Here is a 26,037-nt window from a genome sequence, read left to right as displayed (position 1 = left end):
TCAAAATAATGAAAATAAAATAATGAAAGCAAAAGTCTAATGCCCTGTTCACACAGATTTTTTTGCAGGCAGAAAAAATCTCCAGGAATTTTCAGACAGATTTTGAACTGCCTGCACTTTTTCCTATTTTTTTCTCACAGCGTTTTTTGCCTGCAGCCATTGAAGCTAATGCAAGGACCATGGGCAAAAAAAGCAGCGAAAAATGCTTAGAAACAAGCGCCACAGGTTGTTTTCAATGGGAGGTCAGAGGCGGAAAACGCAGCAAGAAAGGACATGCCGCCTTTTTTCCCACAAGCGGTCAAAAGGCTCACAGCAAAAAAACACCTCTGCCTCCCATTGATATCAATAGGGGGTGATTTTGGCCGTTTTTTGGGGCTGATTCCGACATGTTTTCCGTGTCAAAATCCGCGAAAAAAAACTCAGTGAAACTAAGTACTTGTATTTATCAAATTCCTTGAAATTATTAAAGTTATAGTCCCAAAACTAGATCTCCAAGAATATTATAATGAAAATACTCTCTGGCTTGTGCGCTGGTGACTTTGTCATTAGGAAATTGGGTGAATTCAAATCACCCCTATTAATGTTTGGAAACTTATCAGGATGTAGATTTAGATCCACACAATGTCCATCTGAACACACTTATTTTTAAGACCACAAGATGTTGGCATGGGGATGATAGAAAAGGGATCCCAGGCTCCTTTAAATGTAATCAATAACATTCCCAAAAAAGTGTTTTACATCTTTAACATGTAGTAAATGGGCTTTTGTCTAATGATTTTGGCTTTTGATAGTTCTCCTTTAATGTGTCATGTGATTATTGGAATTCCTGGAAAATGGCTCTTATAAAGGTTTTTTTTCTTGAAGATCAGCTGATCAGTGTGAATCTGGCTATTGAAGCCCCAGACGATCAGTGACCAACATTTTCCCTTCAGTCGGTCATGTGGTGAATGAATGGCCGTCCATCTAATACATAGACAGGCTGGGTCCACCAGAGCATGAACCACAGATTAACAGCAGCTCTCCACTCTGGCTCATAGGGGGACACCCTAAACAGGACCCCCCCACTAAGTCGTCCATATGCATTAATAGGGCATGTAGAAACGGGTTTTCAATGTGAGACATACTTTGGTAACTAAAATAAACTTGCGCCTTTCTGCACAAACTACTATCATTTGACATGTCCGAGACAAGTTGCTGGGGGTTTATAAGATACTACCACTCACTAGAATCATAGGATTGCACCACTCCTTGATACTTCTTGGTTTCACTCAGGAAAGAGCTTTTCATTCATCATTTTACACCCATTAGAACAATGGAACTGGTGAAATGGAAAGAGAACGTTATTCATCCTAATGATATGCTTTAAGTATATAGAAATATCGAAGAATGCTTCATCAGGACTTCTGGAAACTTTGTACGGGACCTGTCCACATAGCTAAATCAGCCATTTAGAAGAACTGACTAAATGAATGAATGATCGCTTCTTCAAGAGTCTCCTCCTCAGCACTGAAGTCTGTTTATGTAAAGCGGACGGACTCTCCGAAAGAAAATGGTTTACTTAGATTAAACTAATGAACATCTTTACAAGACTTCAGATTTTAATTTGTGCAATTTTCCATTTTGAAAGATATATTTAGTTAGAAATGTAACCATTGTATTGTAGTTCAATTACAACCTTCTTCTCTCTGCTATATGTTTAGCCCTCCGGGTAAAAGTCTAGTTTAACAACCTGGTAAAAGTCCTTGCTTTGACGTCACACAACCTTGTTCTTGCTAGAAGAGAATGTCAGATAAACTACAGGACTACCTTGATAAGCTATTATTTTAAAAGGATTAGTATAACTTTACATCAATGAATCTTTATAAAAGAACATTTTCATCGCCTATATAGCGTGGACAAAGTGTCAAAATCACATGTTAAAAGTCTCATGAAACAAAATCCCTGGCAATTTCATTAATCTCCATAGGGGAGGATAGGACGCAGTGATCGCTGATCGTCAGTAAAAGCTTCAGCGCACTCTCTATTTCCCCCTATAATTGTGTCATTGGGACTATTCAGTTTTTTACATTGATACTAAGTTTACTTATGAGAGTGCCCCTTTTACTTTCTGCAATATCCCATAAAAACACTGTCCAATTGTAGCTCTGACAAATTTCCCATGTGGCTCAGAATAAAAAGAAATAAGATGTTCACAACCATAAAGTCTGTTCATATTAGGAGTTAGTGGGGTGGTTGCCATTGAGACAAGCCACACTGCTGCTATGGAACCCAGCAAAACATGAACTGCTTGAACTTGAAATGTTTGAACTGTATGGCGATGCATTGTCTTGAATAAAAAGCTGCATTAATGTTGACCCCAATGTGCAGACACTGGGATCCTGAATTTAATAACTGAATGGCGCTCCAGTTCACATGACTTGCACAGTCAGTTCAATTTGTCATAATTCCAGAATATCATGCACCTGTTAGTACTGTTTCTGTAAACATAACCCCAATGTCAGTATTGATCTTGAGTTAAGCTCTTAGTATACAATAGATTAAAGTTGGTGGAAGCTGCTGACAATCATTGTGAATTGGGGTTTCCCTTCAACATGTCCCATCCTTTGTTTTGCTGGGAAATAAGTGTCTTTTTACACCGGACAATTTTGGGCCTAAAAACGAGTGCCGATTACTGAGTCAACTCGTTGATCGGTGCTCGTTTTCTCCTTTCACCAGGAGCTATTATCAGTAATGTATGGGGACGAGCGATCATTACTACGATCGCTTGTCCCCATGCATTTCTATCACGTCAGCAGCACATTTCCCTATTTACACAGTTTACGCTCGTTTGCCCAATCATTGGCCCGTGTAAAAGTGCCATAGTCCACTGCCAGAAGTGTATATGTAGTGACTTGTCTAATTTTCTCATTAAAACAAACATGAATTTTCGGCAGAGCAAAGTGTGCATGTTTATGGGGAGGTTGGGTAGGATAGCCAACAGCCGAGCAAGTGTTTAGCCAACAGCTACATTATGTGTATAAAATTCATTCAAAAATGTTCCTCAGCCATCCAAATGAGTATTTAGACCTGAAGCTGGCCATATACTTAAGACAGCTATCTACTCCAACCTACTTTTGGTGGTGACTTTATTTTTGCTATCATAACAAAGGATTGGGCAAGCTGGAATCCAACATGCCTGACTTTTGTTTCTTCCAACATTTGCCTTCGGGGGGACAGTCTAAATGCCCCTATACCCATTGGATCATCGGCCGACCCTATTGACTTCAGCAGGTTCTGCCATAAGTGATGGGACATCTCTAAGATATGGCATCACTTTCTGATTGGTGGAGTTTTTACCACTGGGATGTCAAATGATCCCTATAATGAAAGGGCTGAAGAGCTAGGTGAAGTATGGCCCCTGTCATCGTTGTGCAGGAGCCTCAGAGCCATAGGTTAGCATGCACCGTATGTAAACCATGTATTCCTCTTGGATGATTGGCCAAAAAGGATGAACTGAGTATTGGAATAAGTTCTTAGAAAATCAAACTCATTTATCAATGAATTGCTTCTAATAACCATAAAATCCCACTAAAAGCTTTCATATAATATAAATTTGTTCTGGATATTAAGCAATAAGTTATTGAAAACATCTCACTTGTTATTCCTCACTCTTTACAAAATGTAATCAACAAAAGGAAAGCACACGACCCTTTCCTGATAAAAGCCAGGAAAATAAAGTGAAGAATCAGCAAACGTATTATCAAGAGCTATTTTTAAAAAACGAAAAAAAAAAATATAAACACGCTGGCCTCAGCTGACTCATATCCATGAGTTTTACATAGCACCGCACAATGTGACAAAGAAATATTACGATTAAATATTTCCTGACTTGAAATAAACAACTAGAGACAACAGCGACATCAGCAAAACCACAGGAGCTTAAAGAGGCTCTGTCACCAGATTATAAGTGCCCTATCTCCTACAAAAGGAGATCGACGCTATAATGTAGATAACAGCAGTGCTTTTTATTTTGAAACACGATCATTTTTGAGCAAGTTATGAGCAATTTTAGATTTATGCTAATTTGTTTCTTAATGCCCAACTGGGCGTTTTTTATCTTTTGACCAAGTGGGCGTTGTAAAGAGAAGTGTATGACGCTGACCAATCAGTGACCAATCAGTGTCATATACTTCTCTTCATTCATGTCCATTTGTACTCAGCACAGCGTGATCTCGCGAGATCACGCTGTGCTGTCACATACACACACATTAACTTTACTGAAGTGTCTTGAGAGTGAATAGACATTGCCTCCAGCCAGGAGAAAAACAGGAGTAACAGAGGAGAAAGCACTGCACTATGCCTAGAGGTAGAGGAGTAAGTAAAAGTGTGAGGGTGAATTATCTCATCACACAAGATGGATCTACCTCCATAAATATAAGGCAGGGACTGATAGCAACTGAGACTGACGTGCATGCAGTAAGTGCAACTCATTATTTTTCACCTTTTATCTTTCTTCATTTTTTTGTTGCATGACAGTTGCTTTGAAGTTGCATCTATACTGTATGTGCCTTAAAAGGGTTGTCCTACAAAAACAAAACACTTGCCCATATCCCCTACTAGCCCATATCGGCATCATATAAAGGAATCCCCGCTAGGCACTCTGCTCTATAAGCCAGAGCAAAGAGCCCCTAACAAACAGAGGCACTCGCTCAGGCAGACTCCAGCCTTTTGAATAGCCGTATGTAGTACTACATTTCCCCTGCAGCCTGTATAGCAGATGACAACTTCCCCTAGCAAAATCTGATGTCTGCTGGGGTGAGAGAAACAGGATTCACAGTAAAATCTGAAAAGGGGTTGTCTTTGTAAGACAACTCTTTTAAAGGGAAGGTGTCATGAAATATTTTTTTTTTATCATATTGCTTTTAATATGATATTAACATAATTTTTTTTTATTTGTGTTCTCGTGTTCTACTTTTTACTGTGTTTTTACTTTTACTTCTCTATGGGGGCTGCCATTTTTTTTCATCTCTGTATGTGTCGATTAACGACACATACAGAGATGGAATACGGCACATACATCCCCATGGAGAATGCGGACGGGAGCCATTCCATTCTCTGAAGCGTACGCCGTCTGTGTGGGAACGGCGCATGCGCCGCTCCCACACAGACCAAAACTAAGCTCGTTCGCAGAGCGAAATCTGGCGCCACTTTAATGTGGACCGGAAGCCGCTGCCGGACAGTAAGATAACGACTTCTGGCCGCGGCTTCCGGCCATATGTTCAAGGAAGCGAAGGCGCAAGGAATAGGAGCGGAGGCGGCGGTGGCAGGAGAAGGTAATTTATGTTCGTGTATGTCATGTGTGTATTATGTTCGTGTATGTGATGTTTTTATTATGTTCGTGTATGTTCGTGTTATACTGTCTGCTGAGCCCCGTATCTAATCCTCCTACACTGTGCAGTCGCTCAGAAAATGGCGGCACACAGTGTAGGAGGTTTGAAGATTCAAACCCCTCCTTCTCCTGGCACTAGCCAGAATAAGGGAGGGGAGATTGTGTGAGGACACTAGAGAGAGTGTGTCTACCCCAAATTTGCAGCATAAAGCAATGAGGTTGCTTTACCACATTGACCATGCTGCAATTTTGGGAACTGCTCCCTCTAGTGCTCAGCACATGGAAATGTTATAAATTAAAATCTAATTTATAATATTTCCTGACTTGTGAAAAAATTAAAAAAATTAAAACAACGTGTAATCACTTAAATAATAATTGTTTAACTAAAAAAAAAATTCTAGTGACACATTCCCTTTAAGTGATTGTATTTATTTCCTATAGACTGCAAATGTAAGTTGACAATGAGAATCAGCTATTAGAGCTGTCAAGCTACAAATATCTAAGTGAAGCCCCAGGCTTAAAAGAAACCGTCAGTAGTAGTGTTTGTATGTGCTTTCTAACTCTGCATTATAAAAAATCTGCTCTTTGTATTCATTTTTACAGTATGGATTTTAGCTTGTGGCTGTTTTCTCTATGACATATTTTCCACAAACCAGGAATTGTGTCATCTATCTTTACCTGTACAGGTGTAAGTTAACAGGTAGACAGTCATGTGAGCTACTTCAAGGTTGGAAAGATTAAAAAAAAGCATCATAAAGTATAAGAAGATTATACATTTACATTCTACAACTATGCGGTTCTATAATGGCCAGTATCCTACCAGTGGCAGCATCGGTATTAGGCAATGCTGCCAGAGCAATGGGACAGCATGCTTGTTGGTTATCAGGCTATAGCGGCATCCCATCATACCGCTTTTCAGATGGATTTGACTACAACAGAATGAGATGTTCCTGCAGTAATCTGAACAAGTTGTTCGTTATTTCGCCCCCTACAATTACATTATGATACAATTTGACTATGTGGCCTGCAGATCAAACAATGTTGAGCACCCACAGCCACTCTTCTCCACATTCACAAATTCAGAGGGTGTACATACCATAGGGATAGTTACCTACCATAGTGGCTGTTATGGGGCTCATTGGTCCCATCATCTTTGCTACTGAATAGCGAGAGGCTTTGCCGGACTCCTGTCTCAAGAAGAACTGCATTGTTAGCAAGCAAGTGGTAGGGAATTGTCCCAAGGGTCCTGGAAAACGAATGGAGGTGGAAACAAAATCTGGTGCCATAAAAGTGGGACCGTTTAGATTTTTTGCTATGGGACCCCTTCTGTTTTATGTATGCTTCTGATATTCATTATACAGTTTGATACAATGTATTGTCTGTAAGAAAACATTTTAGGCTGGAGAGAGGCTGACTATAGTGGGATTACAGGCAGTCCCAATTAAAGGACTGCCCACTATGATCTCTACCTTATATCCTCATATTTCTAGTTCTGGAAACCTTCAGAAATATTTAAATTCATGTGTAAAAACGCTATTAGCAAGTCTTCTATTTTGTGCAGTATATACAAGAAGCACGCCTTATCTGTCAGTTTCCTATTAATCGGCGGACTGTATTGTTTTTCTAAGGTTTTTATTTTTTATTTTCCAGGTATCACAGATGAACAGGCAGTGCAAAGGTCTGTCAGGTAGAGCGGTGTGGTAACGGCACCTCCTCAACCATTATTAAGTAAACACTGGAGTCCTCTGCTGCCCTTGAGCTGTTTGAGCACTGAAACTCAGTAGACTTGAGAAAATCATTCAGAAAGCACACAACCCCATTGCAGCCCTCTACCGTCCTCCGCCAGCTAACAGGTATGCCGACCATGCAGAAATCTTTCTCTAATTTGGCACTCTGGACCTCCGAACTTTGCTTCCTTTTACTTCATAAACTGCCTCCTTAGAGAGAGGGATTAACAATTTGCCTACCATACAAGTTACATAGTTTGAAGAGCAGATCATTCGTTGGGTTATTTAGTGGATTAACCAATATGTATCTAAAAGTGTAAAAGTGGTTTAACCTTTAGATGCTGCTTGTGTTGCTTCTAGGTAATCTGAGTTGGATTCTGTTCATTTCATCCTAGAATGTGTGTCCTGAACTTTAAAAGATTTAGTAAAGAATTTGGAGAAGGACAGTGCTATTTAACTACTTGTGGTGTGTCCTTGCGTAGGTGTATAAACTTTACTGACTCGTCATTCTAGGTGTAGATGCTTTGCCTTTGACAGAGTAATATATGTGGCATTACTTCATCAGCCAGTCTTCAGATTTCTTTACTGCTTGACACACCTTTTCTTTATCGCCTAACAATAGTACCAAAGGTTAAAGAGGCTAATCTGTTTCTAAAAATTATTCTATATTAAACACGTAGGTTGAACCATATTATTCACAAGTCATTGAGCACTATTTATAATTTAATGTAGTTTTGCATTATTTTAATGGCAGGTAGTTTACAGTAATTATAATTCAGATATTACATCCGTATAGTCAATATTTTCATTGGCAGTCAATCGTGAAAGAGGAAATCCACCTTAAAAAAATCTAAAGAGAAGTAGTAAGGGATCATCTCCGCACATGGAAATATCGGAAAATGTTCTTGGTTGGCTGTTTTACAAAGTACTGTAGCCCCTTTAATTTAGGAATCAGCAGGGTACCCATGCACTAACCCCTAACATGCTTTAAAGAGGCTCTGTCACCAGATTATAAGTGGCCTATCTACTACATAATGTGATCGGCGCTGTAATGTAGATAACAGCAGTGGTTTTTATTTTGAAAAACGATCATTTTTGAGCAAGTTACGAGCAATTTTAGATTTATGCTAATTAGTTTCTTAATAGACAACTGGGCTTATTTTTACTTTTTACCAACTGGGCGTTGTACAGAGGAGTGTATGACGCTGACCAATCAGTGACCAATCAGCTTCATACACTTCTCATTGTTCCAGCCCAGCTTCTTTCACTGCACAATCACGCTGTAACAATGGGCTGGAACAATGAGGAGTGTATGTCACTGATTGGTCACTGATTGGTCAGCTTCATACATTTCTCTTCACAACGCCCAGTTGGTAAAAAGTAAAAACACGCCCAGTTGTCTATTAAGAAACTCATTAGTATAAATCTAAAATTGCTCATAACTTGCTCAAAAATGATCGTTTTTCAAAATAAAAACCCCTGTTGTAATCTACATTACAGCACCGATCACATTATGTAGAAGACAGGGCACTTATAATCTGGTGACAGAGCCTCTTTAAAGTTGGATTTCCCCTTTAAAAAAAAAAGTGCTGCAATGTGATATATAAAGATCGATAGATCGATAGATCGATAGACCGATAGATAGAAGTTTTTGTAGAATTACTTTTCTTTCTTGTGTTTTTATGAAGATTTTTTAAAAGAACAAGTTAGACATTTTTTTTTATAGTCCCACTGCACAATCTGCATTTTCCCAGAGCAATTGCCGAGGGCGTAGTCGGATATAATAAAATGGAAAATATATCTGATGTTAAAGATTCCTCAGTGTATATCATACTTCACAATCTGTGCAATGATTGCAGGGTGCTACGAAAGTAGTGACCATCGATCTGGGCACAATTTTGTCACTAATCTTCCTTCACACAAGGCATAACCACAAGGCCTCTTCTGTGACACCTTGCAAGTGCCATGGAAAAGAACACGTGGTCTCGCTAGGCCAATCAGCTAAGCAGGAGGCCCAAGTAACATATAGGGCGCAGGGAGTTGAGGAGCACCTGCACACACTGGCCTGTTTTTCTTAGGGTACCTATTAAAGACCTGAAGTTAAAAGAGTCCGCTCTGGTGACTTTCATTGTGAATCCATTTTATTCATATTCCTTTCTTACCCCTCCCGTTATCTTTTTATGCCTTACCATGCTGTCAAGTGTCAGTCAATACATATGACAATCTATATGTATGATGACCATTATGTAAGCAAGCCATAGCCAGGTGGAGGGATGGAGCTATTGGGAGTGCCCTGTCACCTGAGGGTGCTTAAAGGAAAGGTGTCACGAAAAAAAATAAATTTATATCAATTTGCATTTAGTGTTTTATTATAAAATCTTTTATTTATGTGTGTGTTTGTTTTTTACTTTTTTCTTTTTTCTAACTTTTACTTCACTATGGGGGCTGCCATTTTGTTTTTCATTTCTGTATGTGTCGATTAACGACACATACAGAGATGGAATAGGGCAGCTACAGTGCATAGGAGTCAATGAACGGGAGCCGTCCCATTGACTTTGCACTATGGCTCTGTCCTGCGCAGACGCAGGTCAGAGTTACACAGAGCAGAGCAGCTGTTTGCAGGGAGAGAGCAGGCGCCATCTTGAAGACCAGCTGCACTGCAGGTAAGATGTGTGTCTCTGCATGTCCCACTCTCTACCTCACAGACCCCCGCTCTCGTGACCCCCGACGGGCCCCCCCACCCGACGCCCCCCCCCCCGTCACCCAGCTTTCCCAGACCCCTGAACGGTAAATTTCTCTAGTTGTCCTGAGACTGTTTGGGGATGTGACTAATGAACCTCTCAGTCTCAGCACAACTAGAGAGATTTATCGTTCAGGGGTCTGGGAAAGCTGGGTGACCACCATTACCCCTCCTACTGGAGTGTGAGATTCATTAGTCACATCCCCAAACACACTCCAGTAGGAGTAATGGTGGTCACCCAGCTTTCCCAGACCCCTGAATGATAAATCTCTCTAGTTGTGCTGAGACTGAGAGGTTCATTAGTCACATCCCCAAACAGTCTCAGGACAACTAGAGAAATTTACCGTTCAGGGGTCTGGGAAAGCTGGGTGACCACCATTACCCCTCCTACTGGAGTGTGAGAGGTTCATTAGTCACATCCCGAAACACACTCCAGTATGAGGGGTAATGGTGGTCACCCAGCTTTCCCAGACGCAGATATAACCAGGAAAGGGCTGGATGGACGGGCTGAGGGTGCACAGGGTTTTTGGTGACCCCCTCTGTCACGTGATCGGACCTAGGTTACCGGTTCATCAGACGGGGTTCATGTGACTATAACTATGTCCATAACAAGAGACAGTGCACTCAGGACAAGCCCTGCCCTCATGCCGTAGTTGTGTGGTTCTGTCTGCGGTGATGGCGGTGGGTGGCTCTGACACCCGCCTCCCCCGTCGGGTCATCTCAGGACAGAAGGGGTGTCCGGATTGGAGACACAGCGCCGCACCTGTCCTCAGGTTTTGTCTGGTATTGCAGTTCACCTCCATTGAAGTGAATAGGACAGAGCTGTAATACCACACACGACCTGAGGACAGGTGCGGCGCCATGTTTTCCTGGACGACCCCTTTAAGACTTTTCCCGTGTGTGTGTGTGTGGCAGAGCGGAGTGTGCACGGGCGCCGCTGATACTTCATAGCCGCTTATCAGCTGTTTTGAAGAATCAGCGGCGAGAACACACACACACACACACACACACACATCCCCCAAACACGCAAAATCAAGTGTAATCAAGCGTTTTTTTTGTGTTTTTTTTGCACGTAAAATGTGCAAAAAAAAAAAACATGTCAAATACACGGCGTGTGAACCGGTCAACTGAAAAGTCATTCACTTCACTTTCATCATTCTAAGGCTGGGTTCACACGACCTATTTTCAGGCGTAAACGAGGTGTTTTACGCCTCGATTTACGCCTGAAAAGACGGCTCCAATACGTCGGCAAACATCTGCCCATTCATTTGAATGGGTTTGCCGACGTACTGTGCCGACGACCTGTAATTTTACGCGTCGCTGTCAAAAGACGGCACGTAAAATAACAGCCTCGGCAAAGAAGTGCAGGACACTTCTTGGGACGTAATTTGAGCCATTTTTCATTGAATTCAATGAAGAACAGCTCCAAATTACGGCCGTAATTGACGCCTCGCAAAACGCGAGTACGAGCAATTACGTCTGAAATGACGGAGCTGTTTTCTCCTGAAAACAGCTCCGTCATTTCAGACGTAAATGCAGTTAGTGTGTGCACATACCCTAGGGGTATGTTCACACACAATGTTTTCAGCTGAAAAATCGGAAGCAGAACGCCTACAAGCATCTGCCCATTGGTTTCAATGGGAAATACGGCGTTCTGTTCCGACAGGGTGTTTTTTGCGTGGTAGTTTTCCAAAAACGGCACGTAAAAAGACGCCCGACCAAAATGAAGTGCACATCACTTCTTGGGACGTTTTTGGAGCCGTTTTTCATTGACTTTATAGAAAAACAGCTCCAAAAACGGCCGTTAAAAAACGCGAGTTTGATTAAAAAATGGCTGAAAATCAGGATCGGTTTTCCCTTTGTTTAGTAAGCGTGTGAACATACACTTAGCCTTTTGGTGTGTCCTAGAACTTCTTCCAGCTGCAGAATCACACCCAATATGGCTGCCAGACACTGCTTAGCAATTTGAAGACACCTTTACCTGGCTTGTGAGAGGGGGGGTGAGGTTCCCTCCCACATTTACAGCAGCTGTGAGTCAGGTTGCTTTGCCTTATTCACCTTGCTGTAATTCTGGGAAGTGCTCCCCCTGGTGGCCAACATTGGAAAACATGTCAAATTATTATTTAATTTTTAATACTTTCCACCATACGGAAAAAAAAAAAAAAATACAGCAAAAAACGTAAAAAATATAATAGAAATAAGTAACGACACTTAAAAAAAAAGGTTTAATTTGCGACACATTCCCTTTAAAAGCTCTTTTGCAATATGTGGAGAAAGCAGTATTATAAATAGCACATGTAAGGCTTCGTTCACATCTGCATCAGGGCTCCGTTCATGTGTTCAGTTGGAGCTTTCTGTCAGGGAAACCTATAGTCTTCAATGGTATTCATTCCGTCAAAACGACGGAACCCTTAAACAACGATGACAAACGGAAACCATTTGCACTGGATCCGTCACCGATGAAGTCAGTGGAGTTTGAATTCCCTTCATGGGTTCCCCTGACGGAAAGCTCCAACGGAAACCCATGAACGGAGTCCTGACACAGATGTGAACGAAGCCTTCTGCGGGGGTTCCTAGTACAAATTTTGCATTGGAGCCCAGGAGCTTTAAGCTACACTTCTGGCAAGGTCTATCAGTGAACTTCAGTATGGAAAAACACAGAAAAAATAGAAAATACAAAAAAAGTAAAAGGTTCGGTCTGGTTTAAAGGAAAAAAAATACATTTCAAATATCCTGCTGGAAAATTAAGTTAATAAGTTCCCTGTTCATGATCATCATCTTTTACTCAGAATGGCTACCAAGAGCCTCTTTTGCTCTAGAGGATCCAGCACATCTGTACGTTACATAGTAACCTGATTGATTTCAATAGAAAATGTGTAATACTTAATTTCTGCTGTGGTGGTGCTGTAGGTAAATTGAACACCAGCTAACGGGCTCCCCTACAGAGGGCCAAGCAGTGTGCACCCTGTGATTAGCTAATCATGGGGGGTACTTCTAACAAAAAGGGATTTCCAACCCCTTTAATCTTAGATTATGTCCAGTGAGGTGAAAGCCTTAATAATAAAGAAAGTTTTCAAGGAAACTTCTTTATCATAGTCGTTGGTGTATGGTTGGTAGAGTCTATAATAGGTCATAGGTGCCATGAATTCCATTAAAATAAAGTGTTTGTTTCTTTCTCTTGAATATAATGTCCTGTAACACTAGAATGAATGCAATAACAAAACAAAAAAATGTCATGAACATTCTCACAGGCTGAATCTTTACCACCTCCAAGGTTCTGTGTGACTGTTCCCGAATATTATTTTTCATCCTTCACACAATGTTTGCACTGAGGGTGGAACACAGGGGTTGTTTAGTGTCTGGTGAAACATTTACTAGAAGCAATCGACCGTGAGTTTGAAGGGCATTCCATTACCAGACTTGTTCTCTGAAGTAACAGGGTGAGAGGGACAATCATGTTAGAAAACACAGACTAAAAATGCATGAAGACCCAGAAAGTCATGCAGCCAGTACAACAAGTTTCATTACATTATTGAGTGGATGTTATAATGATGTTATAATGTTTGTGTGTCTGTTAACTTGGAGAAAGTGTATGTAACATTGGCACTGTGTCATGATAGCTTATATACAATTGTATATCACGATAGCTCATGTACTGCTGTTTGATATTTCTCCAATACACCACTATCTTGATTTTGAGAGCAGGGCTGCGTGCAGAGGTTTTCTGGGCTATATATCACTAAGTCCTTGATTTACAAGGACTTGGTTTAGGCTTTAAACCACGACTACTCACGTGAAACTGTCAAAATTTATTTCACATATACAGGGGCATACAGGGGCGTAACTAGGAAAGACTGGGCCCCATAGCAAACTTTTGACTTGGGCCCCCCCTCCCCTGGGTGTCACACAACCCCCCCTTGTAGGTAGTGCCTTTTTTACAGCCCCCCTGTAGATAACGCAATACAGCCCCCTGTAGATAACGCCATACAGCCCCCCCTGTAGATAACACCAAACAGCCCCCCCTGTAGGTAATGCCAAACAGCCCCCCCTGTAGGTAACGCCATACAGCCCCCTGTAGGTAACGCCATACAGCCCCCCCTTTAGGTAACGCCATACAGCCCCCCCTGTAGGTAACGCTATACAGCCCCCCTGTAGATAACGCCATACAGCCCCCCCTGTAGATAACGCCATATAGCCCCCTCTGTAGATAACGCCATACAGCCCCCTCTGTAGATAACGCCATACGGCCCCCCTGTAGATAACGCCATACGGCCCCCTCTGTAGATAACGCCATACAGCCCCCTCTGTAGATAACGCCATACAGCCCCCTCTGTAGATAACGCCATACAGCCCCCTCTGTAGATAACGCCATACGGCCCCCCTGTAGATAACGCCATACGGCCCCCTCTGTAGATAACGCCATACAGCCCCCTCTGTAGATAACGCCATACAGCCCCCTCTGTAGATAAAGCCATACAGCCCCCCCTGTAGATAACGCAATACAGCCCCCTGTAGATAACGCCATACAGCCCCCCCTGTAGATAACACCAAACAGCCCCCCCTGTAGGTAATGCCAAACAGCCCCCCCTGTAGGTAACGCCATACAGCCCCCCTGTAGGTAACGCCATACAGCCCCCCTTTAGGTAACGCCATACAGCCCCCCCTGTAGGTAACGCTATACAGCCCCCTGTAGATAACGCCATACAGCCCCCCCTGTAGATAACGCCATATAGCCCCCTCTGTAGATAACGGCATACAGCCCCCTCTGTAGATAACGCCATACGGCCCCCTGTAGATAACGCCATACGGCCCCCTCTGTAGATAACGCCATACAGCCCCCTCTGTAGATAACGCCATACAGCCCCCTCTGTAGATAACGCCATACGGCCCCCCTGTAGATAACGCCATACGGCCCCCTCTGTAGATAACGCCATACAGCCCCCTCTGTAGATAACGCCATACAGCCCCCTCTGTAGATAACGCCATACAGCCCCCACTGTAGGTAATGCCAAACAGCCCCCCTGTAGGTAACGCCATACAGCCCCCCTTGTAGGTAACGCCATACAGCCCCCCCCTGTAGGTAACGCCATACAGCCCCCCCTGTAGGTAACGCTATACAGCCCCCTGTAGGTAACGCCATACAGCCCCCCCTGTAGGTAACGCCATACAGCCCCCTTTGTAGATAGCGCCATACATCCCCCTGTAGATAGCGCCATACATCCCCCTATAGATAACGCCATAAAGCCCCCTCTGTAGATAACGCCATACAGCCCCGTCTGTAGATAACGCCATACAGCCCCCACTGTAGAGAACGCCATACAGCCCCCCTGTAGGTAATGCCATACAGCCCCCCCTGTAGGTAACGCCATACAGCCCCCTGTAGGTAACGCCATACAGCCCCCCCTGTAGGTAACGCTATACAGCCCCCCTGTAGGTAACGCTATACAGCCCCCTGTAGGTAACGCCATACAGCCCCCCTGTAGGTAATGCCATACAGCCCCCCTGTAGGTAACGCCATACAGCCCCCTGTAGGTAACGCTATACAGCCCCCCTGTAGGTAATGCTATACAGCCCCCCCTGTAGGTAACGCCATACAGCCCCCCTGTAGGTAACTCCATACAGCCCCCCTGTAGGTAACGCTATACAGCCCCCCTGTAGTTAATGCTATACAGCCCCCCCTGTAGGTAACGCCATGCAGCCCCAACCCCCAAAAAAAATCTGACCTATAGTGTGTCCTACAAAAGACATGTATCCCCTATCCAGAGGATAGGGGATGCATGTGTGATCTCTGGCATTGATAGGGAGAACGGGGGACCGAAAGTCCCCCGAAGTTCTCCATGACTAACCTGACCTTCTGGAGTCTGCGCAGCTCAATAAAAATGAAAGGAGCGCTGGTCATGCATACGCACAAGCGCAACCGGCGCTCCATTCATTTCTACGGAGCTGCCGACACAGACCCCGGAAGTCCGAGGTTTGTGATGGAGAACTTCAGGGGACTTTTGGTCCCCCGTCGTCCTTATCAATGCCAGCGATCACACATGTATCCCCTATCCTGTGGATAGGGGATACATGTCTTTTGTTTAATGGCAGAGTGGGGAGATACCTCCCTGCTCTGCCGTAGTGTTAAGTGGCGTCGCACTGTAGCAGCCATAGCGGCTGCTAGAGAAGCCTCCGGCCATGGTGGGGGCCCGTGTGGTGGGGGCCCCCTCATGCCGCGGGCCCCTTAGCAGCCACTACGGCTTCTACAGCGGGGGCATAGCTAAAGGCTCATGGGCCCCGATGCAAAGGTTCTTCTTGGGCCCCCACAAACTTCTCATGGCTTTCAGCTGCATCGCTGGGTCTCCTAAGTGACTCAACGATGCAGCACTAGCAGCCAGGTGCAAGGTCTTTAAACGCCAGGAAAAATAGCCCCAATACATATACCCCCCCAAAAAATGTGTGTGCGTGTATGTGTATGTGTATATAGGAGACAGCATATCTATAGCACTACAACCCTATAGCTATGGATAGGATTACATACAGTGGCTCAGAAGACAGTATCACACGTGATAGGATTAGATATAGGGCCCAGCTCGCTGACATTGCGGCTCCAGCGCTGGACCCAGGAAAGGTAAGAATAATAATTGTTTTGCTTTTTTTATGCGTTACTAATTATTTTTGTGTGTTTGTGTTTTTTTTTACAAGTTTGGATGATGGACTACTTCGGATTTGAGGACTACTTCGATAAGGTTTTTTTTTTTATTCTCAATAAAATGGTTAATGAGGGTTGTGTGTGGGATTTTTATTTCAATTAAATATTTTTTCTATGTCTGTATTTTTCTGAACTTTATTACTACCACCTTATTAATAGCTGCTGTCTGATTGACAATGTCCATTACTAAGGTGGGGCTTAGTGTTAGCCAGGGCAGAGGCTATCACTAATGCCCATTATTACCATGGTAACCCCCGCCACCAGGGGTACTGGGAAGAGCTGGGTATGATCCAGCACCCAACCATCTGTAGAGATGGAGGGCCAGTAGCGCGGCCGCAGGCTGGTAATATTAGGCTGGGAAAGCACAAAAACAGTGGCCCTTCCCACCCTTGTAATGCTAGCATGCTGCTGCTGTGTTTTATCTGGCTGGTTACAACCCCACATCGTTCTTTTCAATTATTTATTTATTTATTTTTATTTTTTATTTAAATGATGTGGGGTCCCCCCCATTTTTGATAACCAGCCAGATACACCACAGCAGCAGCAGTCTAGCATTACCAGGGTGGGAAGGGCCACCATGTTTAGCCTTTCCCAGCCTAATAACACCAGCCTGCGGCCGCCCCAGTGCCCGATCATCACAACAGATGGTCGGGTACTGGATCATACCCAGCTCTTCCCGGCACCCCTGGTGGCAGTGTGTACCAGGGTAATAATGGGGGTTAGTGTTAGCCTCTGCATCGGCTAACACTAAGCCCCGCCTTAGTAATGGATGCTGTCAATCAGCCAGCAGCTATTAATAAGGAGGTAGTAATAAAGTTTAAAAAAAATACAAAGACATAGAAAAACAGGTTTATTGAAATAAACCCCCCCCCCCCCCCCACACAGCCCTCATTAACCATTTTATTGACAAGAAAAAAAGGCTGTCATCGAAGTAGTCCTCGAATCCAACGTAGTCCAACGACCGCACCATTATAAAAACACCAACGCAAAAAAAAAAGTAAGGGCCTGTTCACATCACCGCTGCCCTTCCATAGGAGGTTTCAATCGGGTAACCCCTCAACGGAACGGCAAACTGAAACCTCAGCTTCCGTTTCCCTCACCATTGATCTCCATGGTGACGGAAGTGTTGCTAAAGGTTTCCGTTTGTCACCGTTGTGACAGGGTTCCGTTGTTTTGACGGAATCAATAGCGCAGTCGACTTCACTAATGGTTACGTCAAGGACAACGGTATCCTGTCACAACGGTGCAAAACGGAAACATTTAGCAACGTTTCCGTCACCATGGAGATCAATGGTGAGGGAAACGGAAGCTGAGATTTCAGTTTGCCGTTCTGTTGAGGGGTTACAAGATTGAAACCTCCTATGGAACCCCTCAACGGAAGGGCAAAGCTAATGTAAACACAGCCTAACACATATGGTAGGATTAGATACAGGGCCCATGTGCATGTGTGATACTGTTTTTTGGACCCTGTATCTAAGCCTACCACATGGTAGGCTTAAAAGGGGTTGTCCAGTCCCTAAACATTGATGGCCTATCTTCAGATGGGTCGGGGTTCGACTCCCAGGACCCCCGACAACCAGCTGTTTTGAAGGGTGTGCAGTGCTCGTACGAGCGCTACTTCCCCTTTAATTCCCTTACTTGCTCACACTGTGAATTGCTGACACAAGCGCTGCACCCCCTTCAAAATAGCTGATTGACGGGGGTCCTGGGAATTGGACCCCGACCTATCCGCTCCAGCAGCCAATGGTATTAAACTTGCCCTCGACTTCGGCCACAGCAGAGGTCCTGACTCCATCCAGCCTCGGGATGTTGTGTGCAGCACATAGCATTGTGATGTCATGTGCTGCGCACAGCGCTGATACGTCAGGACCGCCGCTGCGCTCCGGAAGGAGGTGGGTAAGTACTGTCAGTTACTATAGTAACGGGGCCCGTGTAGTTTATTACATAGGCCCCAGTTACTGTAGTAACTTTGCAATGATGAGGTGCGAGGGGCCGCGGTCCCCCCTGGCTTTGGGTCACAGTCGCAATTGTGACCGCTGCGACCCCTATAGTTACGCTACTGCTGACATATAGTATACATGTATAAACTCTATCTTGCAGAATAAACAGACCCACACTAATATTGCTGATGGCCCAAAGATCAAATAATAGGATCAGCATCTGATTTGGTAATTTATGCCATAGTTCAGACTATACTTAACCACATTAGATTCACGACCGATCGGTGGCTTTGGTGATCTTTAACTCCTTGAATCACCAGGACGACACTGTACGTCCTGATGTGGGGGTTGAAGTATGGAGCGGGCTCACGTACTGAGCCCGCTCCATACGCTGCGGGTGTCAGCTGTGTATTACAGCTGACGCCTCGCACTAATGGCCAGGAAGAGATCAAACTTTGATTCTGGCCGTTTAACCACTGACATGCTGCGATCCATCGCGAATAGAAAGAGGGGGGCCCCCTCCGACAGCCCATCGTACGAGCATTGCTTCCCCTTTATTTCTACGTGCTCACTGTGAATCGCCAACACACATTTAGTGGCGATTCACAGTGATTTATTGGCGACCTTTTCTCCAATTCACTTCACTTCCTGAGGAGAGGCCAACCCCTTTAACAGGAGCCTGTAAGGATTACAATTAACTGCAAGACATTAGTATTGTAGTGTATTGTACCAGCGATCTCACAATCGCTGGTTCAAATTAAAAAAAAATAAAAGTTAAAAAAATAAACTTTCCCCATTTTTTCTCTATAGTAATGTAAAAAATAAACAAAATTGGTTTTGCCATGTATAGTCCGAACTATTACAATATAACATTATTTAACCCGCACGGTAATCAGCGTAAAAAAAAATTTATAACGCCAGAATCAGTTTTTTGGTCATCTTAGCGCTAACATTTTTTAAATTATAAAAACTGATAAAAAAACTGATAAATAAGCCCTCACACCACTCAAATGATGGTAAAATAAAAAAAGTTATTGCTTTCAGAATGTGTCGACGCAAAACATTTTTTTTTAAATAATTTTTTCTTTGTAAAAGTGGTAAAACATTAAAAAACCTATATATATATAAGGTATCACCGCAATTGTATTGATCAGCAGAATAAAGTTAAGTTGTTGTTTTTACCGCACAATGAAAGACGTAAAAACGAAACCCAAAAAAACAATGGAGGAATCACAGTTTTTTCCAATTCTACCCCACAAAGATTTTTTTTCAGTTTCCCAGTACATTATTTAGTACTTAAATAGTGGCAATAGAAAATAAAATTTAAATAGTGCCTTCACAGCACTCCATTGATGGAAACGAAACAAAAACGAAAAATTACTGTGGCGCCAAGGGGTTAATCTAATGTTTAGAGCTAGCTTTAGTCCTGTCTCCTATCTTTCTAGATTTACAAGAGGACCACATTTATAGCTCAATGGCGTTTATTAGTTGTCATCTACAAACTGCATTTTCCTTTTGTCCAGTAAGTACATTGTTATGAGATCCCCTACACTGGTCTAATTGCACAATATTGGTTAAATATCACGCAGCTTTCCAACATGATAGAAAATCCCCATGTGCATCAAGGCGCTGTCACAATGATAATGCTAGTGAAAATTGTGTCCCAAAATGTTTATTACTTGAAAAGTTATGAGCTTTTTTCTAAATATGTAACAGAGTCTTTATTAGACAAGTGGGAGGTAACAGCAGCGATTCTCCAGAGGTGGAGCTACCTCACAGCCTCTGACACTGTCCAATCAGAATGAAGCTGCTTCACACAGTGTGAGAGACTGCGGCTGGCGGGAAGGGGGATCACTTAAAACAGTCATATCTCCGACTGTGGATCACCTAGAACAACGGTTCTGGCGTCATATGAAAGATGAGATTCTAATCTTTCATATGGCACTAGGAGTTCCAGCTGGAGATATCACCACTTGAAAACAAAGTCGGGAATGGAAGCTGTATACTATATGATCACGTTGTGTTGCTGGGCAGGGAAGAGAAAGAAGCTGTATGCCGATTGGACAGCGTCATACAGAAAACATTACACTGCCCAGAGTGAAAAGAGTCACCTCCTATTAAGCAAGTATAGCGAAATTTAAATAATTAGAAAAATGCACACAACTTTGCCCTATTAGATTAGATAGGGAATGAATAAACTAATGACAGATCCTCTTTAATGATTTTCAATGAGTGCTTTATCTACCTGATACACAGCCTGGTTCTTGACCAATGCCTGGATTAGGTCATCTAACTGGGCCAGACTTGTGCTCTTATTAAAGTGTATCTGTCACCAGTTTATTAATTCCCTATCTCCTAACTAATCTAACAGGTGCTTTGCTGCTGATAACTACAGTGTGAGGGGTGTTTCAAAAACTTTTATTATTTCCAAATTTGTGAGTAGTTTTCTAACTATGCTAATTTGTCATATGAAAGATTAGAATCTCATCTTTCATATGACACCAGAAACACTGTTCTAGGTGGTCCACAGCTGGAGATATGGCTATTTGAAGTGATCCCCCTTCCCTCCAGCCTCAGTCTCTCACACTGTGTGAAGCAGCTTCATGCTGATAGGACAGCGTCAGAGGCTGTGAGGTAGCTGCACCTCAGGAGAACTGCTGCTGTTGACACCCATTTGTCAAGTATATGCTCATTTGCATATTTAGAAAAAAGCTCATAACTTTCAAAATAATAAACGTTTTGGGACACAATTTTCACTAGGATTATCAGTGAGGCAGCACCTATTAGATTAGCTAGCAGATTGGGCATTACTAAACTAGTGACAGAGCCTCTTTAAGTAGGATTACAGTATCCATACATAAGACCACTTTAAAGGAGCCAAGAAGAAATCTGCCGTTGTCTGATAGCTATCGAGACATCTAGCCCCTCCGTAGGTCTCCTATGGCTTCTCATAAATAGCCCAAATCTCAGATCCTGCAGTATAGGACAATGTTTGGTCACCTACAGGATAGATATACACATAGATATTATTTAGTCCCAACTTCTCAAATCTCTAAACACATTCATCTTTTTGTTCCAGCTCTGCTGATTGTTTACTATGTAGGTTTCCAGGCATACAGTTTTCAGATCTTATCTTCACTTTCCTTGTTTGTGTAACTGCATAGTGAAAGAATTGCTTCAGTGACTCCGCCGATTGCCTTTTACAAGCGCTCGATATATTTCACATGCTAGTATACGTATTCAACTAACCAAGATGCAATCATAATTTTACATTATATTACACTAAATGGATTATTATACATTTATTATATTATTAGACATGCCAAAGGTGCTGAGAATTAGTTTTGTGTGCCTAACTTATTGCTGGTCACATGCTCTATGATCTTGGCCCAGGACTGGAAATAACAATACAATATCAATTAACTGGGTCAATAGCAATCATGCTGTTAAACATGTTTTGTATATAGGAGCTTGTTTATCCATTGTGTGACAAGTACCAGTCAAGCTTGAAGATAAGGCTACTCAACTAATAGCCATGTTGGGTCATGTCCTGCCCATTGTAGTCCCCCGTGATTAAAAATATTATTAAAACGTCATACATAAAGGCGGCCATACACCTTTTAGCCGACAACTATTCCTCCCGACTTCCCCATTCACAAGCATGTTCGATTTGGCCGAGTGTGCATGTGTTCTTAATGGGGAGAGGAGAATAAGCTGCTGCCAGACCCCTCTGAAATTCAACATGCCTTATCCTTTTTTCCGTCTACATATGTCAAACGAATGGAGGCTGAACATCTAATACACATTAGATGGTTTGCCGATCCCGCTGAAATCGGCAAATTTGGCCGACGTTAGTCTAATGTGTATGGCCACTTAAAGAGGCTCTGTCACCAGATTTTGCAACCCCTATCTGCTATTGCAGCAGATCGGCACTGCAATGTAGATAACAGTAACGTTTTTGTTTTTTTTAAAACGAGCATTTTTGGCCAAGTTATGACCATTTTTATATTTATGTAAATGAGGCTTTCTAAAGTACAACTGGGCGTGTTTAAAGTAAAAGTCCAACTGGGCGTGTATTATGTGCGTACATCTGGGCGTGTTTACTACTTTTACTAGCTGGGCGTTCTGACGAGAAGTATCATCCACTTCTCTTCAGAACGCCCAGCTTCTGGCAGTGCAGACACAGCGTGTTCTCGAGAGATCACGCTGTCGTCACTCACTTCCTGCCCCAGGTCCTGCATCGTGTCGGACGAGCGAGGACACATCGGCACCAGAGGCTACAGTTGATTCTGCAGCAGCATCGGCTACTGCATCAGCATGTAGCTACTTACCTGCAAACGCTGATGCTGCTGCAGAATCAACTGTAGCCTCTGGTGCCGATGTGTCCTCGCTCGTCCGACATGATGCAGGACCTGGGGCAGGAAGTGAGTGACGTCAGAGCGTGATCTCTCGAGAACACGCTGTGTGTCTGCACTGCCAGAAGCTGGGCGTTCTGAAGAGAAGTGGATGATACTTCTCGTCAGAACGCCCAGCTAGTAAAAGAAGTAAAAACGCCCAGATGTACGCACATAATACACGCCCAGTTGTACTTTAACTTTAAACACGCCCAGTTGTACTTTAGAAAGCCTCATTTACATAAATATAAAAATGGTCATAAGTTGGCCAAAAATGCTCGTTTTAAAAAAAAACAAAAACGTTACTCTTATCTACATTGCAGCGCCGATCTGCTGCAATAGCAGATAGGGGTTGCAAAATCTGGTGACAGAGCCTCTTTAATCTTGGATTACTCACTAGAATTCTATGAAGATTTGATTTGAGATTTGAAAAATCACGCCAAAAATATCTTTAGACTAGATATTTGAGGCACTTGTGACCAATATCTAGGCATATTGAATAACAGGGCTGAAAGACCACAACGCTTGTGTTGTATGATGATGCCAAAATGAGTCAACCAGATTTTCCATCTTGATCTTAATCAGATACAATCACATATTCATTGTCAAATTAATCTTTATTATGTGACAATCCTACATGAATATGGTTGAATATTATCAAACTGGTGGAAAAATATGTTAATATAAACAGCCTGCCTAACTTCGGAAGTTCTGGGACTCATCGCAGTCAAATAGTCAGTCAAAGTTATTTGCTGACTTTTTCCTGCATTCCTGTAATTGTAAAAACTGTAGCTGTGAAGGGTTAAAGATGTCCTGTTGTGAAAGCAGCCGGCTTGATACTTTTTTGTCTGTATCTCCCACTGAGTAAAATCTTATTTTCAAGGCCATGTACAAAACATATTTGCCCTATTGGCCCCAGGGCTAGTTTCAATACAACAATTCCTTTTTTTGGAAACAATGCAAAGAGTCCTGACAGCTTCCCCTTTCTCCAACTGCAAACACATTGTCCTCTTATTTGCATGAGAACAATATAAATGAAGACCTGAGCACGGGGCAGACACAGGTATGTTTAGTACAGTCCTTGTCTATAGGGTTATGATACAACCCCCTGATCTTATCTTGTCACCTGGAATAAAAAAAGAGTCATTTGGGATTTGAAGACATTTTGGTGGGGCTCTGGAGTGAAGGTGGGAGATTTTTTGCGTGTTATATGGTGGTTGTACCCAGAGGAATGGAGCTCAATATCTCGCATACATGACTGTAATGAAGAATTATCTCATCAGAAGGCATGGACTACAGTGTAGTGTAAGTAGCTTGAATCTAAACTGTTATTAAAAGGACTAAAGGGCTAAATGTGGACTGTAATATTCAAGTATTTGTTTTTATTTATAGGAAAATATAACATACTTTATTATAACCATTGTTTGTTTAATCATAGAAGGCAATACATTTTTCGTTTTAGTTGAGAGACAGCTCCTTGTGTGTTTTTGATCTTTGTGGATGCATTGTAATGCAGTCTGTCATCTCGCGAGATGTCAGTCTGAAATATGAACTTTTGCCTCCCATTGGGGAAAATGCACTTACAGCAATTGTAGCCAAGAGCATGTATATATTCCCAAACATAAGCCACTATAACTGCCCTCCCCACTGTTTTCACTCCCTCCGCCATTGTTTTCAATACCTGTATCCATTCCTGACGAGTGCTCTATAAACCAGGAAATAAGCATACATACACACACACATGCACACACACACATACACATACACACACACACACAGATACATACACACACACACACACACACACACACACACACACACACACACACACACACACACAAACTGAGCAGCTGTGGGGTCAATGTACAATGAGAGGTACGTCTATCATTTGACATTTATTGTTTACACCATAGACTACATTCACTTTACAACTGACTTTAATAACAAATACTTTGATATGTTGCTGACGCATGTGACCATGTTCATTTTGTCCCCAAAAATGTTTTGATTCCAAAAAATGCGTAATATATTTTTGTATTATATATTTTACTTTTACTATCCTTGCTGTATTATATATTTATCTAATAAAGAGGACCTGTCGGCTCTCCTGACATATTTTTTTCTTTAGTAAATACTTGTATCTTTTCATTAAAATGTAATGTTTTCTGCTGTTCCTTTGTTATTCCTCCTGGAAATGTTTTAATAAATTGACAACTGATTGTTACCATTCCCTTTGTCAATAGGGTGGTCTCTACACAATATGGCAATGTCAGGACTAGTTGGTCAGTGTTAGAAAGTGTAGGTACACGCCTCTTTGACAAGGGGAATGGTCATGCCCAGTTTTCAATTTATTCATAGATTTCCAGGAGGAATAATAGAGGAACAGAAGAATAAAGTGGTCTAAGTAAAGATGCTCAAGCATTGTTATTTTATGAGTAATGGAGGTATTTACTAAAACAGACATATCAGGAGAGCTGACAGCTAATGGCAATATAGGTCATAAGCACATTGTTCCCTTAATGGTGAAGAATTTCCCTTGTCACTGTTGTTGAACTCTCAATATCCCCCCATTTCTAGGCCTGAGTAAGCTGGGCTATGTATGGCCAGCTAATATCACACCGTAGTAGTGGGGCATATATACAATTACAGTATTTTGCTCAATCTTTGCTTCTTAGATATGGGAGACTAGAGTTTACTCCAAAGAGGAAGATGTATGAAACTGCTTGTTTCCATATAGAAGCAAATCTAAAAAGAAGGAAGTTGATTCAGACATGTGCTAAAAATGAGGGGGCTTTTTTTTCTACTGTTATTATTGGAAGAAACTTTAAATTTAGTGTGATCTCCTCTTTTTGGATATGAGTGTAAGCATTTAGAATAAAGGGGATTTATGTGTCCTGTTTTAAGTGTATGTTCATTTTACTATACAAAACCTATGTGGATTATCTTGTAAAAATGTTGAGATTATTGTACATTATTATATAAAAGCTACTGTAAGGCTCTGTTCACATCTGCGTTGGGGTCCCGTTCTGACGTTCCGTCGAAGGTTTCTTTTTCAGAATGGGACCCTGAGCAGACACAAACTGACACTGACGGAAACCAGAGATTTCCGTTTCCATCACCATTGATTTCAATGGTGACTGAGCCGGTGCCCGTGGTTTCCGTTTGTCTCTTCGCTAA

General features: G+C 42.5%; 1 protein-coding gene across 4 annotated transcripts in view; it reads left to right on the top strand.

Annotated features, from left to right (window-relative positions):
- The window catches only part of RBM47 (RNA binding motif protein 47), a 115,273-nt gene that overhangs the window by 44,996 nt on the left and 44,240 nt on the right, over positions 1–26,037 (top strand). For 3 of the 4 annotated variants that reach the window (XM_075859370.1, XM_075859366.1, XM_075859361.1), the window contains exon 2: positions 7,019–7,221. The gene's annotated coding sequence lies outside the window, so the exon portion shown is untranslated. Of the gene's footprint in view, positions 1–7,018; positions 7,222–23,824; positions 23,924–26,037 lie in introns of those variants that run through there. The other variant, XM_075859363.1, reaches the window with a different exon arrangement.

Source organism: Rhinoderma darwinii, chromosome 1 (assembly GCF_050947455.1).
Source record: "Rhinoderma darwinii isolate aRhiDar2 chromosome 1, aRhiDar2.hap1, whole genome shotgun sequence".
In the NCBI taxonomy this organism is placed as follows: domain Eukaryota; kingdom Metazoa; phylum Chordata; class Amphibia; order Anura; family Rhinodermatidae; genus Rhinoderma; species Rhinoderma darwinii.
This window is presented reverse-complemented; position numbering and strand designations above follow the sequence as displayed.